We start from the raw sequence: 15,178 nt of genomic DNA on the forward strand, positions 1-15,178 counted from the left end.
CCAAGCCTGCCCCACATAAGCTTGCTTTGATTAACTCAAAGTCAGCTGATTAGTAACCTAGGTGTGGGAATGATATCCCATCATAGTCACAGCCCCCCTCCCCCCAACTCAAGGGCAGGATATTACACAAAGAAGGTACACCAGGGAGCAAGAACCTTGGGGCTTTCTTAGAACTCTGCCTACCAGAGCAGGGATGGCAGCTGAGAAAATATCTGGGCAGACTGGCATAGACTAGGACATCTATATATCTGTCTCTCATCACCTGGAGCCAACGAGCAACTTCAAAGGGTAACAGTCACACAGCTTTACTTCTTCCTCACCTAAATCATGCAACTTCTTCTGACTGACCCCAGAACCTTACGGGAAAGGGAGTTCTGGAAAATGCAGTTCCCAGTGCAACCAAGCTGATGACAAAACAATTCAGTACTGCCAGGGTGGAGAAAATGGATTAACTTGGGCTGACCAGGGCACACCTACTTCCCAGAGAATCCATCATGTATACAAAATAGTATTAACTATTATTATTATCTTCTGTACTGCTAATAGAGCCAATTCACCTGAGTTGCCTTTTAGGGAAATGAAACCAGCCAGGTTCTATTTGTTCGAAGTACAAAGAATGGTGTTTCCCACTCTTACTTTTATGACACAGCTAGATCAGAATGGATATCTTTCTTACAGTGACATTTTAAAGAAGTCACTTTTCTATTTCATGCAATTTAAATGAATATTTGATAGCAAGAGAAGATGAGATTATTTGCAATATTGAATATCTGCCTTTGTCTCCATAGTGCCTTTCTCCAAGGAACTCAGGTGACTGTGTCTCTTAATAATAAGAGACATCATGTATAAGCAAGTGCAAGTTACAGCTATATTATCATTTTATACCTGGAGATTTTGATTAAACGAAGCAACCTATAAAATCAGAAAAAAAAATTAGAAAATTCCAAAAGATCCAAGGACTTTCAAAGAAATTAGTCTAGATTTGGAAAAAAATAAATTAGCACTTGGTTGGAGAGAAATGTAAAAAATTGGACATAAAGCAAAAAAGCATAGGCCAGGACCCAGGAGGTTTTGCCATAAATTTCTTGTGAGACCTTCTTAAGTTGCTTCAGATTTCTGTGCCTTATATCTCTGCTCATCTAAGATTTTTGCATTTCCAGAGCTGAGGACAGTGCCTGATACACTCTCTATGCTTCAGACCTGTTGACTCATTTGATCACCCAAAATCCATGGAAGAATTAGAATTAATTTTTGCCCAGCTTTGATACTCCAATTTTATTACTTCCTCTGTCTGATTTTATAGTTAGATTTTCATTGACCTCGGTGATTTTTTTCTAGTACTTGAACAAAAGGCAGGGCTTCTCAATTGGAGCTATCAGCTCAGTGCTACTTTACATCCTAGAATTCCTTACATTTAATTTTTTTAATTTTTTTATTTTTTAAAGATTTCATTTATTTATTCATGACAGACACACAGAGAGAGAGAGAGAAAGAGAGAGAGAGAGGAGAGAGAGAGGCAAAGACACAGGCAGAGGGAGAAGCAGGCTCCATGCAGGGAGCCTGATGCGGGACCGGATCCCGGGACTCTAGGATCATACCCTAGGCCAAAGGCAGGCACTAAACCGCTGAGCCACCCAGGGATCCCCAATTCCTTACATTTTAATAGATTGTGTATACTATGTCAATCTCTAGATATCATATCAATTCTACAATTGTTAGGTAAAAATGCCAATGTGCAGAAGTTCCCATTCCTTGCCTTTTCCATTTCTATTCTTAGATAGTTATATAAAGTTATAAAACCATGCCACCTCAGCTCTTTATAGGTTGCCTTCCACTGAGTCCTCTTGCTAATCATGTTGCCCTATAAAGATTCTACTCATCTCCTTAGAGTACTCTTCTAAATATTCTACTCTAATAACTATACTCATCTACTACTCACAAAACAAGTTCACTCCTTAATCCCCATCACCTTTTTCATCTATCCCCCACCAACCTTCCATCTGGTAGCCATCAGTTCTCTGTAGTTAAGAGGTTTTTATTTTGGGGGGGGTAGTATTGAGTTGTACAGGTTATTTATATATTTTGGATATTAATGCTTGATCAGATATGTCATTTACAAATATCTTCTCCCATTCTATAGGTTGTCTTTTAGTTTTGTTGGTTGTTTCCTTCACAGATTTTAATTTTGATATAGTTCTAATAATTTATTTTTGCTTTTATTTCCTTTGTCTTAGGAGATCTCTACAAATATGTTGCAATGGCCAGTGACAGAGACACTACTACCTGTACTCTTTTCTAGATTCTTATGATTTCAGGTCTCACATTTAAGTCCTTATTTCATTTTGAGTTCATTTTTGTGTATGTGGAAAGACTGTGGTCCAATTTCATTCTTTTGCATTTAGTTGTCCAGTTTCCCCAATATCACTTATTGAAGAGACTGTCCTTTTCATTGCATATTCTCGCCTCCTCTGTCAAAGATTAATTGACCACATAATTGTTATTTATTTCTGGGCTTTGTATCCTGTTCCATTGATCTATATATCTGTTTTTGTGCCAGTACTGTTCTGTTTCAATTACTACAGCTTTGTAGTATAACATGAGGTCTGGAATTATGATACTTCCAGTTTTGTTTTTCTTTTTCAAGATTGCTTTGGCTATTTGGGGTCTTTTGTGGTTACATAAAGATTTTATGATTATTTGTTCTTGTTCTGTGAAAAAATGCTATTCTTATTTTGATAGGGATTTATTAAATCCGTAAATTATTGTGGGTAGTATAGACATTTTAACAATATTTGTTCTTTCAATCTGTGAGAATGGAATGTCTGCATTTGTATTTTCTTCAGTTTCTTTCATCAGTATTTTATGGTTTACAGAGTACAAGTCTTTCACCTTTTTTGGTTAAGTTGATTCCTATGTATTTTATTATTTTTGGAGCAATTATAAGTGGGATTGTTAATTTCTCTTTCTGCTACTTCATTATAAGCATGTATAAATGCAATGAGTTTCTATACATTGACTTTGTATCCTCAACCTTACTGAATTTGTCAGTTGTAGTAATTTTTTGGTAGTCTTTAGAGTTTTCTACATATAGTATCATGTCATCTGCAAAGAGTAAAAGATTTAGTACTTCCTTATCAATTTAGGTGCCTTTTGTGCCTTTTTCTTTTCTGAAGCTGTGGCTAGAATTTCCAACAATATACTGAATAAAAGTGGTAAGAGTGGGCATCCTTTTCTCGATCCTGACCTTAGAGAAAAAGCTCTCAGTTTTTCACCATTGAATGTGATGTTGGCTGTGGGGGCTTTTTCTTTTTAAAGAATCATTTATTTAATGTTTTATTTAAGAGATAGCAGGGGGAGGGGAAGAGGGAGAAGGAGGAGGAAGCAAACCCCCACTGAGTATAGAGTCCTGCACTGGGCTCAGTCTCAGGACCCTGAGATCCAGACCTGAGCCAAAATCAAGAGCCACACATTTAACTGAGCCACCTAAGCACACCTTGTATATATATATATATATATATATATTTCTTTCTTTTTTTTTTCTCTCACTGGCTCAGCTTGATTACTTTCCAGGTTACTGATTTATTTTTCTGCCTCTTTTAATCTACTGTTTATTCTATCTAGTATATTTTTAATTTCATTTATTGTGTTCTTCATCTCTGATTGGTTCTTTTTGTCTCTGTTAAGGGTCTCACTGATATCCTCCAGTCTCTTCTTCAACTCCAGTATCTTTTTTTTTTTTTTTTAACTCCAGTATCTTTATGATCATTATTTTAATTTCTTCATCAGTCATATTGCTCTTCTCTATCTTGCATAGGTCTCTTGCTGTGGTTTGGTCCTGTTCTTTTCCTTGGGGTCTATTCCTCTGTCTCCTCATTTTGCATAACTCTGTTTCTCTGTGTTAGGAGAGTCAGCTATATGTCCTGCTTCTGAAAATAGTGGCCTTATGAAGAAGAGGTCCTACAGTGTCCTGTAGTGCAGGACACTTTTCACTGGAAACTGGCACTTCAGAGGTGTCTCCTATGTGTTGCATGTGCCCTATTGTTGTGGCTGAAGTGCTTTTTCTTCAGTCCAGTCATCTGCAGTAGCTCTCTTTGCCTGCTATGGGCAGTGTTTGGTCATGTACTATTAATGGGCCAGAGTGGGGATGCCTTGGGTTTGAGTTGATTCAGATAAGGTGTCCACAAGGTGCAGTAGCACCAAACTACAGTGTGCTTTCCCTGTGTTGTCCCCTGAGAAACTTTCATTGGTGGGCAGACCTGCAGTCAGACCAGTTATCTGCCCCTAGTCCACTGCTAGGATCAAAGTTTGACTGATATGTGTGGTTATCTTTCTCTGTCCTCAGGGCAGGAGTCTCTTTGGAGTGGTGCTGGCTCCTGCTGGGGCTGCTTGCATACTGTCAGGCTTGTGGTATGGCTCTGGATGGGTTCCAGCCAAAAGCATATTTGAGAGGCAGTTCCCCAATGTGTGCGGAGGCAGGACATGCAGTGTTTGCAAGATTTGTGCACAGCCAGTCCTCTGGAGGACAGGACCTATAGCACAGGGGCTGAGGCAGGCCTGGCTGGAGGGGCCAGGGTGGTAGGGCAGTGGTATTAGCAAGCTAGGTAAAGGGTCAGTGCTACTGGTTCCCAAGGTGGCCATACATTTATGCTAGGGAGTAGAGGAGGGGAATGGCTCTTGCCAGCTCCTATGTTCCTGGAAGAGTCTTCTGGTGATCTCTGTCCCTCTAGGACACCTCTTAATGAATAAATAACTCATCTGTATGCCCAGGCATTTTTCAAATAATTGCTTCTATATTGTATCTCCATGGGCTTTTGGTTGTGCTGTCTCTTTCAGGGCAGGGCCTCAGTTTCCTCTTGCCCAACCAATTCTCCTTGAGTGAAGCCACTGATTTTTTTAATTTGGGTTTTAAGTCCTGTTGGTTGTAAGAACTCATGAATCTTGGTCCCTCTGGTTTTCAAAGCCAACTGTTACGGGGATTCATCTTTCCTGGGTGGGCTACCCAGTGTGAGGGCCCCTTCTCCCCCGTCTCTGCACACCCAGGTCCTTCCCTCCTGTGGATAGTCCTACAGGTCTATATAGCTCCCCACCACATCTCCACTCTTCCTCCTCTCTGATGTGGCCTCTTCTCTACATTTAGTTGTGGAGTTTGTTCTGCTAGTCCTCAGGTTGTTTTCTGGGTTATTTACACTGATGTTAGTGTTATCTAGCTGTAACCGATGGGGCAATCCGGATCTTCCTATCTGCCATCTTCCCAGCACTACTCACCACTCACAGGATATTAAAACGATCTTCCCCTTTCTACTTATACTTCTTCCCTCACTTGTTTACCTCATCATCCTGCTTAAATTGGCTCTAAAATCTTGCTAAAGTGTTTTTTTTCTCAATTTATTTTTTGCTCATCTCACTTGCTTTCTCATCTTCAAATAACACATGGATGCAAATGATTCCCAAATCTGAGTCCTATATGCAGATTTATTTCCTCATTTCAAATCTTACATTTCCAGATATGTACTAGATATTTTACCTGAAGTTTCTCTCATGACTTCAAAATCGGTATGTTTTAAATTGAAACGATCAGTTTTTCTCTGGTTCTCCCACTAATGCAAATGGAATCATTGCTTTCTATGTCACTTGGGTTTGAAAACTTGCTGTCACTCTGGACTCTCCTCCTCATCTCTTTATTTCAAAATGCTGTCAAGTTCTGTTACTTCTGGCTTAATTCAGCCTGGTTGTGATGCAAGGCATTCTGAGACCACTTTATTGTGGAATATGGAAGATAGAAGGAAGGCAGGACTAAGTGGAGCCAGTGTTGGAAAATCTGATCCAGTTTTATAGGGCTGCCTTCTTTGGAAGGAGTCTTATGGACCCCATTTATGGTCCTTATTAGGTGTTACTATAGGATGTGATAAACTAAACACAGGCTTATTGAGATCACTCTTGATATACAGAATGTCTAATTAGAAGACAGGAGAACTCTGAGGGCATGGACAACACTTGAAGCCAATTACAAAACAGAGAGGACACAGTCATAGAACTCTGTTATTGGGGGACCAGGGCTCTGCTGATGCATGTTTATCTTGTTAATCTTTCTAAAACAGAGCTTGCATCATGTCAGTTGCCTGGTCAAAATGTTGCGAGGCTTCGCATTTTTAACAAAATGATATTCAGACCTTTCTGTCAAGGTTTTAAAGTTCTCTATCATTTTAGTACCAACATTCTTTTTCTAGCTGACTGTTCACTCTGCCAATTGAACCTTGGATTACTTCCCAGTACCTACTACAGAAAATAAATAAAAATAATCAAGTATGCCAAATAGTGATTGGTTCTATTAGGAAAAGATGAAGGAAGTTTATGTGATGGAGAATTAGGTGGGTTGGAATATGTATGCTATTTTAGAGAGTGGTTAGGGAAGATTATTTGGATAAGGTAATATTTAATAAGAGCATACAGATGCTCTGAGTTGGAAGCATGCTTGGTGTACTCCAGGAGCACACAGGAGGCCATAGGAGTTGAAGAGCAATGAGTGAGATAAAGGGACACTAGATCATGTAGGGCCTTTTAAACATGGTGACTCTAAGTCTTCCAACACTCCTAATCTATGCTTGTCTTCCCAGAGAAATTTTTTAATGATTCCTTTTCTGTGCTTCAACATGTTCTGGTTTGGATGATACTCACATTTGTCTGGTGTTCTTTGGTGAGTGTGGAGAAAACCATACCTACTTACAGAGAGATTTATAAGATTGTATCAGGTGATTAATTCTTTCAACAAACCCTTACAGAGAGTTTACTATATGTTTATTATCTGTGGATGCAAAGATGATTAAGATGGGCAGCCCGGGTGGCTCAACAGTTTAGTGCTGCCTTCAGCCCAGGGCCTGATCCTGGAGACCCAGGATTGAATCCTATGTCAGGCTCCCTGCATGGAGCCTGCTTCCCCCTCTGCCTGTGTCTCTGCCTCTCTCTCACTCTCTCTCTCTTTCTCTCTCTCTCTCTCTCTCTTTCTCTGTGTGTCTCTCATGAATAAATAAATAAAATCCTTAAAACAAACAAACAAACAAAAAAACCCCACCCAAAACAAAACAAAGGTGATTAAGAACTGGTTATAGCCTTCAAGAAACTTGTAGTATATAGGACAACAACAACAAAAAAATTTAGTAGGTATGATGTATTAAGGGTGTAAAAGGTATAGAAATAATACAGGGTGGTTGATTCTTCTGGAGCCTTGGACATATTCTAATAAAGGCTTCATACAGGTAATTACATGCCTGTGGAACTTTACAGGATAAATGGGAGTTTGACAGCCCAAGGTGTGAGAGGAGATCCAGGCAAGAGACAGAGCAAATACAGAATCAAATGGTAAGAAATACTCTGTTTTATTTAAGTACAAATTAGTGAGTGATACTTGAAGAAATTCAGATGGTGGAATGGAGGGGAAATTGAGTTCTAGGAAATAAAGAGAAAGAGATAGGGGCCAGAATTTAGAGGTTTGTTTTTGTAACTCCAAGGAATTTAGACTTTATTATCTACTCAATAGAGAGCTGCAGGAGGGTGTCCTAGTTATTAAGAGAGTGATAGGATCTGATTTATATTTTTAGGATTACTCCAGGGCCATCTTAAAAGGATTTCCTGAATGAAGCCAGGGAAATGAGTTAGAAAGTCATTGTAATAATTCAGAAGAGAAATATATATGAAAGACATATCTGAGTGTACAATGCCTGATATATAGTAGGTGTATAGTAAGCGATGGCTTCCTTTCTTGTTTGACAATTCTCTAGGTTAGTAATAGCAGCTGTGATGATCACCATTTTACAACTTGGGGAATTGAGTTGCTAGTTCCACTGACTTTCCCTGGGGGATTAGATGATAAATGACAGGGCAGAGCTACTACTTTTGTGATTTTGCTTTCAGATTCAGCATTCTCTCAGTATGCTTTGAGGACACAAATGAAAATAGCAAGTCTTTAGATAAATAGGGTATACATTTTGTGTATATGGCCTTCAAGGGTCCAAGTATGAATCAGAGCCTTCCTTAACCAAGTCCCAGCTCTACAGTTCATCTACTCCACCAGTGCTTTTGGAGAATTTATTATAAGCAGAAGCTGGGGACATGGTGAAGAAAGAAACAAAGATCTTGCTCTAGATGAGCTTCTATTCTTCTGGATGAGTGAGACAACCACTAAGCAAGTGAATAAATGGATCCTATGATTACAAGCAATGATAAAATATAACTATGTAGCAAATTAAAAGAGTAGGGGACAGAAAATAATGGGAAGTCTGTATTATAATAAGTGGGGTCAGGAAGGACCTCTCTGGGCAAGTGACATTTGGGTTGAAATGAAGAAGCAAGACTTATGAATTCTGTAGGAAAAGATCATTTCAAGGAGGCAGAAAGACCGTCAAAGATAAAGGCCCTGAAACAAGCTATATTACATGGTTAGAGATCAGTCAGATGGCCAATGTGGGTGGCACTGAAAGAATACGATGATGATTGAGAAAGAAGGTGAAAAAAAAAGATAAAAAGAGAAAGAAGGTGGTGAGGGCACAGGAAACAGTTTACATTTTAGCTTAGTGTTTAGTTTGGTTTGGTTTGATTTGGTTTTCCTAAGAGACCTCAGTAGTAATGTTATATACTAAAAAAAGGCATGGATGAAGCTTCAAGGTAAAATCAAGATACAAGAAGGTTAAGAAACCTCCTAAAAGCCCAAACAGAGATGAGCCCCTTGATATTAATGGAGAACTCAGGAATAGAGAACAATTTTAGATAAACTCCTTCCCTAGATGATCTTATATAGAGAAAAGAGGGGAAAAGACCATATTTTACAAAATTTATAGATAGATAGATGATAGATAGATGATAGAAATATATAGATATATAGATTTAGATATCATTTATTTATATTATTTATTTATTTATTTATTTACTTGAAAGAAAGCGAGACAGATCACAGAGGGAGAAACAGCAGACTCCCTGCTCAGCAGAGAGCCCAACACCAGGACACCAAGATCATGACCTGAGCTGAAGTCAAATGCTTACCTGACTTAGCCACCCGGGTGCCCTAAAATTTATAGTTTGGCAATGAGAAGCAGCTGATGAGGAAAGAGAGAAACATCAGAATAAAGTGATTTCCCAGCAGCCCAGTGACAGAAAGATTTTAAGAAAGAAGGAATAGTCAACTGTCAGATGCTCCCAAGATGTCAAATAAAGGGAGAACTGAGCCTTGACCAATGGGTTTGGGAAAACGAAGGATATTAATGACCTTGACAAATGAGGGTAGAGTGATGAGGTTGGAGGTCTAGTGGAAGTGGGCTAAAAGAAAAAGGGAGGCCCACAGGTGAATACTGATAACTCCTATTTTGTCTGGGAGTTTACCAAATGGGGGAGGTGGGTGATAGGATGGTAGCTAGAGGAGGTAATAGGAAGAGGGGGGGTGGATTTTAAAATGAGAGGTATTATAGACTGTGTGATAATGAGAATGATCCAGTAGGGAAGGGATATTACACTGCTAGGGAGTTGGGCAGTTGAATTCGTCTTTTCAGATGAATTCATGTTGACATAACTATGTAGATTTGTAAGCAACCATACTGAGGAGAGAACCAGAATTAGCTAATATTTATTGCATACATACCATGTAGAGACATTCCATAAAGCTTGTCCCCATATAACACACTGCAACTCTCTGGTGTAGGCACTATCATTTCTTCTAATTTATAGGTGAAGAAAATGTACCTTAGTGTTCCAGTGACTTGCCCCAAGGTCACACCATTAGTAAGTGGTAGAAGCTCATTTCAGACCTGGGTCCACTGGACTGTGCACTTAATTCCTCTACTGAAATGTTCAGGAAAGGAGCGAGGACTTCTGTCTAGCTCAATGAGGAATAGCTGTAGATAATCAAGGATGATAATGCATAGCTTAAACCTTATATCTTCCTCATTATTCTGTGTGGAATTTTTATTAAAATTAACAGGTGCTTCAATAATAGTTTGACATCTCAGAGTTTTGGTTAATACTAATTCCAGAGTTGTAGGATGTAGGTTATTTCTGTAATCTGACTGCCCAGAAACTCAGCCTAAAAGTCACTATTTTGCAGAAATTGTCCTGAGGACAGATTCCTTGATCATGTATTATTATGCAATATGCTTTTTACTATTTTGTTGTAATTTCTCCATTGAATTGAAACAAACAAACGAAAACCCACAACTTTTTATTGATCTACATTGTAGATGTACTAGTTGGTGGGCATATATAACTGAACAAGATAGTTTCTGTCCCCAAATGTTCAAAGTAAGAAGCAGATTCAGGGTGGATAGATAGTGCCTTATCTAGGTTATTTCTGTCAATAGAATTCAGTTGGGTTCTTTTAGGTCCTCACATCATTTATGCCCTGAACAAAACTATATCAAGGCCTTGCATTTGGGGAACAAAGAAGGAAGTCAGACAACCAGTGACAGAAAACATTTTTTTTAAGGGATACCTGGGTGGCTCATTGGTTGAGCATCTACCTTTGTCTCAGGTCATGATCTTGGGGTCCTGGGATTGAGTCCCACATTGGGCTCCCCTCTAGGAGCCTGCTTCTCCCTCTGCCTATGTCTTTGCCTCTCTCTCTGTGTCTCTCATGAATAAATAAAATCTTTTTTTTAAAAAACCATTTTTTCAAAGAATAGGGTGATTGAATGATTAATTGATTTTCTATTTCATTACAAAAATAATTTGAGGAACTGCGCAGAGATATGGAATACAGAGCTAATATAATTAAGGACAGAAATTAGAGAAGAAAAATAAGAAGACTTCAGAATAGGGGCTGAATACCTCTCATAAGTTGTGAAGATTTGGCCAGAGGTAGGGAAGAAAATTCATATACAAATATAGAGCAGATGCTTTCTAATTGGATAGAAATGGAATAATTATGTTAATCCATCTTTTCTAAATCTGAAAAGGTTTTTAATTCTTTGTATAAATTTAAAATTAAAACATACCCATATTATTTGGCCCTTGCCTCAATTCCTCCTTTCAGGACAAAGCTGCCTTCTGGTGTCACCTTCACTTAGCATAGATTTCTCTTATAAAGATCATGTAAGCAGGAGGTCTTCCTCTTCAGCCATTCCCATGTGTCCACCTGGCTATTGGGCAGATGTTCTCCTGTAGGGTACACAAATCTCCCAACATTAAGTTTTAATTGCATCTCCATAATTGTTGTTTAACTGTTGGCATTCATTTTACAAGCTGATTTTGCTATGCTAATCAGTGCTCAATTCAATCCAGAACAAACAAATAAACAATAACAAGAAATACAGAACGCCTATATTTATAGCTTGTGACTAAAATAGTACCATAAATCACAACTGTGACTAATTGCTTGACGTCTATCATAGGATCAACACAGACACCCTCTTCCGAGTGTTCATCACTATAAACAAAAGCTACTCTGATTTGTTTTAGAATAAATTTGACTTGAGAAGGCACTGGGGCTCTATCAATAAGCAACAAATAAAATATAGTTTCCTTTTAATGGAACTGAGGTTATGCTCTGAAGAGCTTGCTTTTCTTCTTCTTAAGGGAATTGGGAAAACTGGGCTGGAAACTCCTTTCCCAGTGGCAGATGTAGGAACCAGTTATTTAGAGTCTCAGATGCTTTTCTTCAAACTCTTTGGGCAATAAGAAAAAAAATTGCATATAGTCAAGAATGTGATCAATCAAAGCATAGGATAGATAGCTTAATGGAATGAAATATGTTTGGGATTTGGAGTCAAAGGATTTGGCTTTGGTGTGAATTTAGCAGGAGTATGGATATAACCAAAACCATTATGTGATTTTGGGCAGCTCCATGTCTTCTGTGAAGATTTTTTTTCTCAGATTCTTCTAGAGCAGAATGTGATGATAAATAACTCAAACTCTGTATGTCATTGTAAGAATTAAATATATTTCAGTGTGTTATAGATGATTGGGTTAAATAACAAAGAAACATTATGTCTTAAAATATTGTGTTTCTATACATATTTGATGCATAACACAGCTTTAGCCAATGCTTTCCAGACTTTTCTGATTGTCCTATTCCAATTTTAGATGTAAGAAAGAATCAAAAGTAGTAGAGATTTGAATTCTGCAGTTTGGAATAAGTAGGTATTTCTATTGCTGTGACTCCAGATTTAATATTCAATAAATTATAGATTTGCGATGGTCTTAAAATTAAAGAAATTTGATGATCAGTATTAAACATCAATCTCCAAAATAGTTGTTTTCAAGACATTTTCTTGTTTGGTTGACAGGGATCCAATTTTTCATGAGGGCTTTCATTTCAGTTTCAGGTCCTCTGTTACAGCTCTGCTCCTGTAACACCCAAGTACATCATTGGGATTTAGCACCCAAGTTCATTATTGGAATTTAGCACCAATATGAAATGAGTCAGAAAACTATCTGATAATGAGTCAGAAAACTACCAGACACGTTCTTGATTGCCCTAGTGAATTACAATTTGTCCTCTTGATAGAAAGCTTAGGAGGCAAGAGTGGGGGGACAGAATTATACTTACAAATGTGCATATTTTACCAAGATTTCTGCCCTGACATTAAAGCAGATGTAAATCCTGGTCTGCCAGGACTGCCAAAAAGTGATGATTCTCCCTGGACATGGTGGGCTTGTGCAGAATAATTCTCCCACCTTGATTTCCAGTTCCACATGGTTTGCTTTCTGAGGGTGTTTTACCAGTTGTTGACATCTATCCTCCTTCAGAATATGGTTTTGTCTTTTTCAGGGCAATTAAGGCAAGTCAGACATGGCATATACTTAGTGCTCAATGATTAAATCTCAGCAATATAGGGAAGCCTGGGTGCCTCAATTGTTGAGCGTCAACACACCTCAGGGTGTGATCCTGGGGTCCTGGGATTGAATCCCACATCGGGCTCCCTGCGGGGAACCTGCTTCTCCCTTTGCCTGTGTCTCTGCCTCTCTCTCTCTGTGTCTCTCATGAATAAATAAATAAAATCTTAAAAAAAAAAAGAAAGGGAAATCTCAGCAATATAGACTCTGGGGGAACAAGAATAGAAGCAAGAAGACCAGGTAGAGAGTGACTGCAGTTTTCTAAGAATCTTCTTAAATTTTAGTGTAGAGAAGAATTATAAAGAAACTTGTCAAAATACAGATTTTCATGGGGGCAAGGCTCAAGGTTCTGCATGTCTGTAGTCTCCCAGGCAGTGCTGATAATGTTGGTTCAAGGAACATCTGTGAACAGCAATCATCTATGGGGACCTGTACCTTGTTGCTACGTCTATGCTCTCTCCTTTGACTTGACCCTTCAGTGCAGTTGTTCTCTACTGACTTCGCTGCATGCGAATTCCAACTAGAGAGTATTTTAAAAAGATATTGATGTCTGACTCCACATCCCAAAAATTCTGATTTGATTATTATGTGGAAGTCCCAGACATCTTTTTTAAAAGCTCCCCAGGTAATTCTAGTGCATAATCAAAACTGAGAAGCATGGCTTTGGTTTATTTGGCTTGATCCCAGCTTCACACTTTGACACTACTTTCATGTCTCTCTTGGTTCCATACTTCACAGCATGTAGACCAATTACCCCATCCAACTGACCCCAGGATCTGACTACTATGCTGTAGTCCTGACTTGTCCAGCAGAAAAACCATAAAAAATGGTCACACTGTCTCTTCATTTGGTGTCCTCAGTTCTTGATGTTCCAACAGTATCTTTATTATTTTACTTTACCACAATTTGTTTATATGTCTCCCTCATTCAGCTACTCAAGGACATGGACTCTCTTTATTTTATCAGGTGCCATACAGTGTACACAGTATCCACAGATGTACAGAATAAATGAAATGAATCAATGTAGTGTGCTTAGTGGGCTCCCAGAAGATCTCCTTAAAATTCTTCAATGAGGCATTCAAGTATGGAATGTGGAAGGTATACATAGCTGCCTCTATTTCCCAAAAGTGGGCAAGAGAAACCTGATTAAAAAGATAAAATAAACATCAGTTAACAACTTGACTTCTTATATATTCACATAGAATTGTCTTACTAAAAGTTTAGGATATTTCTCCTATCATAAATTATAACACTTTTATAGAGCTTATTATATTACTGGTTACTTTTCAAAAGTAAAAAAATATATGTATGTATATGTGTGTTTGTGTAAAAGTGTATATGAGTGTGTGTATATATAGAATTTTATATATATATATAATTAAGGGTAAGTGTGTGTGTGTGTGTGTGTATGTGTGTGTTTGTGAGTATGCATGTGCTATAATAATTTCCCATTTTACTGGTGAGGTGACCTCTGGTTTGGAGAGTTTCTATAGTTTAGCTTAAATCACATAGCTGGTAAGTGCAAAGCTGGGATTTAAGCCAAGCATTTTGAGTCCAGAAATTACTCCCATAAAAACCATCTTACACTAACCTATCTGGCCTGAGGAGTTCAGAAGCAAGTAGAGCTATCATACTTACCCTAAACACCTTTAAAAACACCTCTCCAGGGCAGCCTGGTGGCTCAGCGGTTTAGCGCCACCTTCAGTCCAGGGCCTGATCCTGGAGACCTGGGATTGAGTCCCACGTTGGGCTCCCTGCATGGAGCCTGCTTCTCCCTCTGCCTGTGTCTCTACCTCTCTCTGTGTTTCTCATATAAATAAATAAATCTTAAAAAAAAAAAAAAAAACACCTCTCCACCCCTTCCCATTTTTCTTGCTTTTTTGTTGTTTATTTTTACTGGTTATATATCTCATGCTCATAAACAACTTAAATCTAAATTTTTAATGCTAATATATTGCTTAAATTATTCTGTCTTGTGTATTCAATCACTTCCTATAATCTGGATCTTCCCAATCAGCTTCTAAATACCTTTGAATGGTTCCAAGCACTAAAAAGAAAGGATCACTATGTAACATGGTAGATACTAATGATAGTAGCACTGTAAGGGCAATCATATTACAATGGATAAATGTATCAAATTAACATGTTATACACCTTACATTTACACAATATTACGTGCCAAATGTAATTCAGCAAAATAAAAATTAAAAAATACCCTTGAAGCCTTAAAATAATAATAATAATAATAATAATAATAATAATACTCTCAAATTCACATTCCTTTTCAATTGCTACCCCATCTCTTCCCATCTCTTTGTGATATTTTATAACAGCCTTCCTTTATCTCTGATTTAATCCTTGGCCT

The 15,178-nt window shown here is 38.2% G+C and overlaps 1 long non-coding RNA gene across 6 annotated transcripts in view; it reads left to right on the plus strand.

Annotated features, from left to right (window-relative positions):
- LOC112655390 (uncharacterized) overlaps positions 1 to 15,178 on the plus strand; it is a 122,015-nt gene that overhangs the window by 10,649 nt on the left and 96,188 nt on the right. The window contains exon 2 of one of the 6 annotated variants that reach the window (XR_007412914.1): positions 7,282 to 7,356. The exons of the other annotated variants lie outside the window; for them this stretch is intronic. This is a non-coding gene — a long non-coding RNA (uncharacterized LOC112655390). The remainder of the gene's footprint in view (positions 1 to 7,281; positions 7,357 to 15,178) is intronic. 6 annotated transcript variants of the gene reach the window in all.

Source organism: Canis lupus, chromosome 9 (genome assembly GCF_003254725.2).
Source record: "Canis lupus dingo isolate Sandy chromosome 9, ASM325472v2, whole genome shotgun sequence".
NCBI lineage: Eukaryota > Metazoa > Chordata > Mammalia > Carnivora > Canidae > Canis > Canis lupus.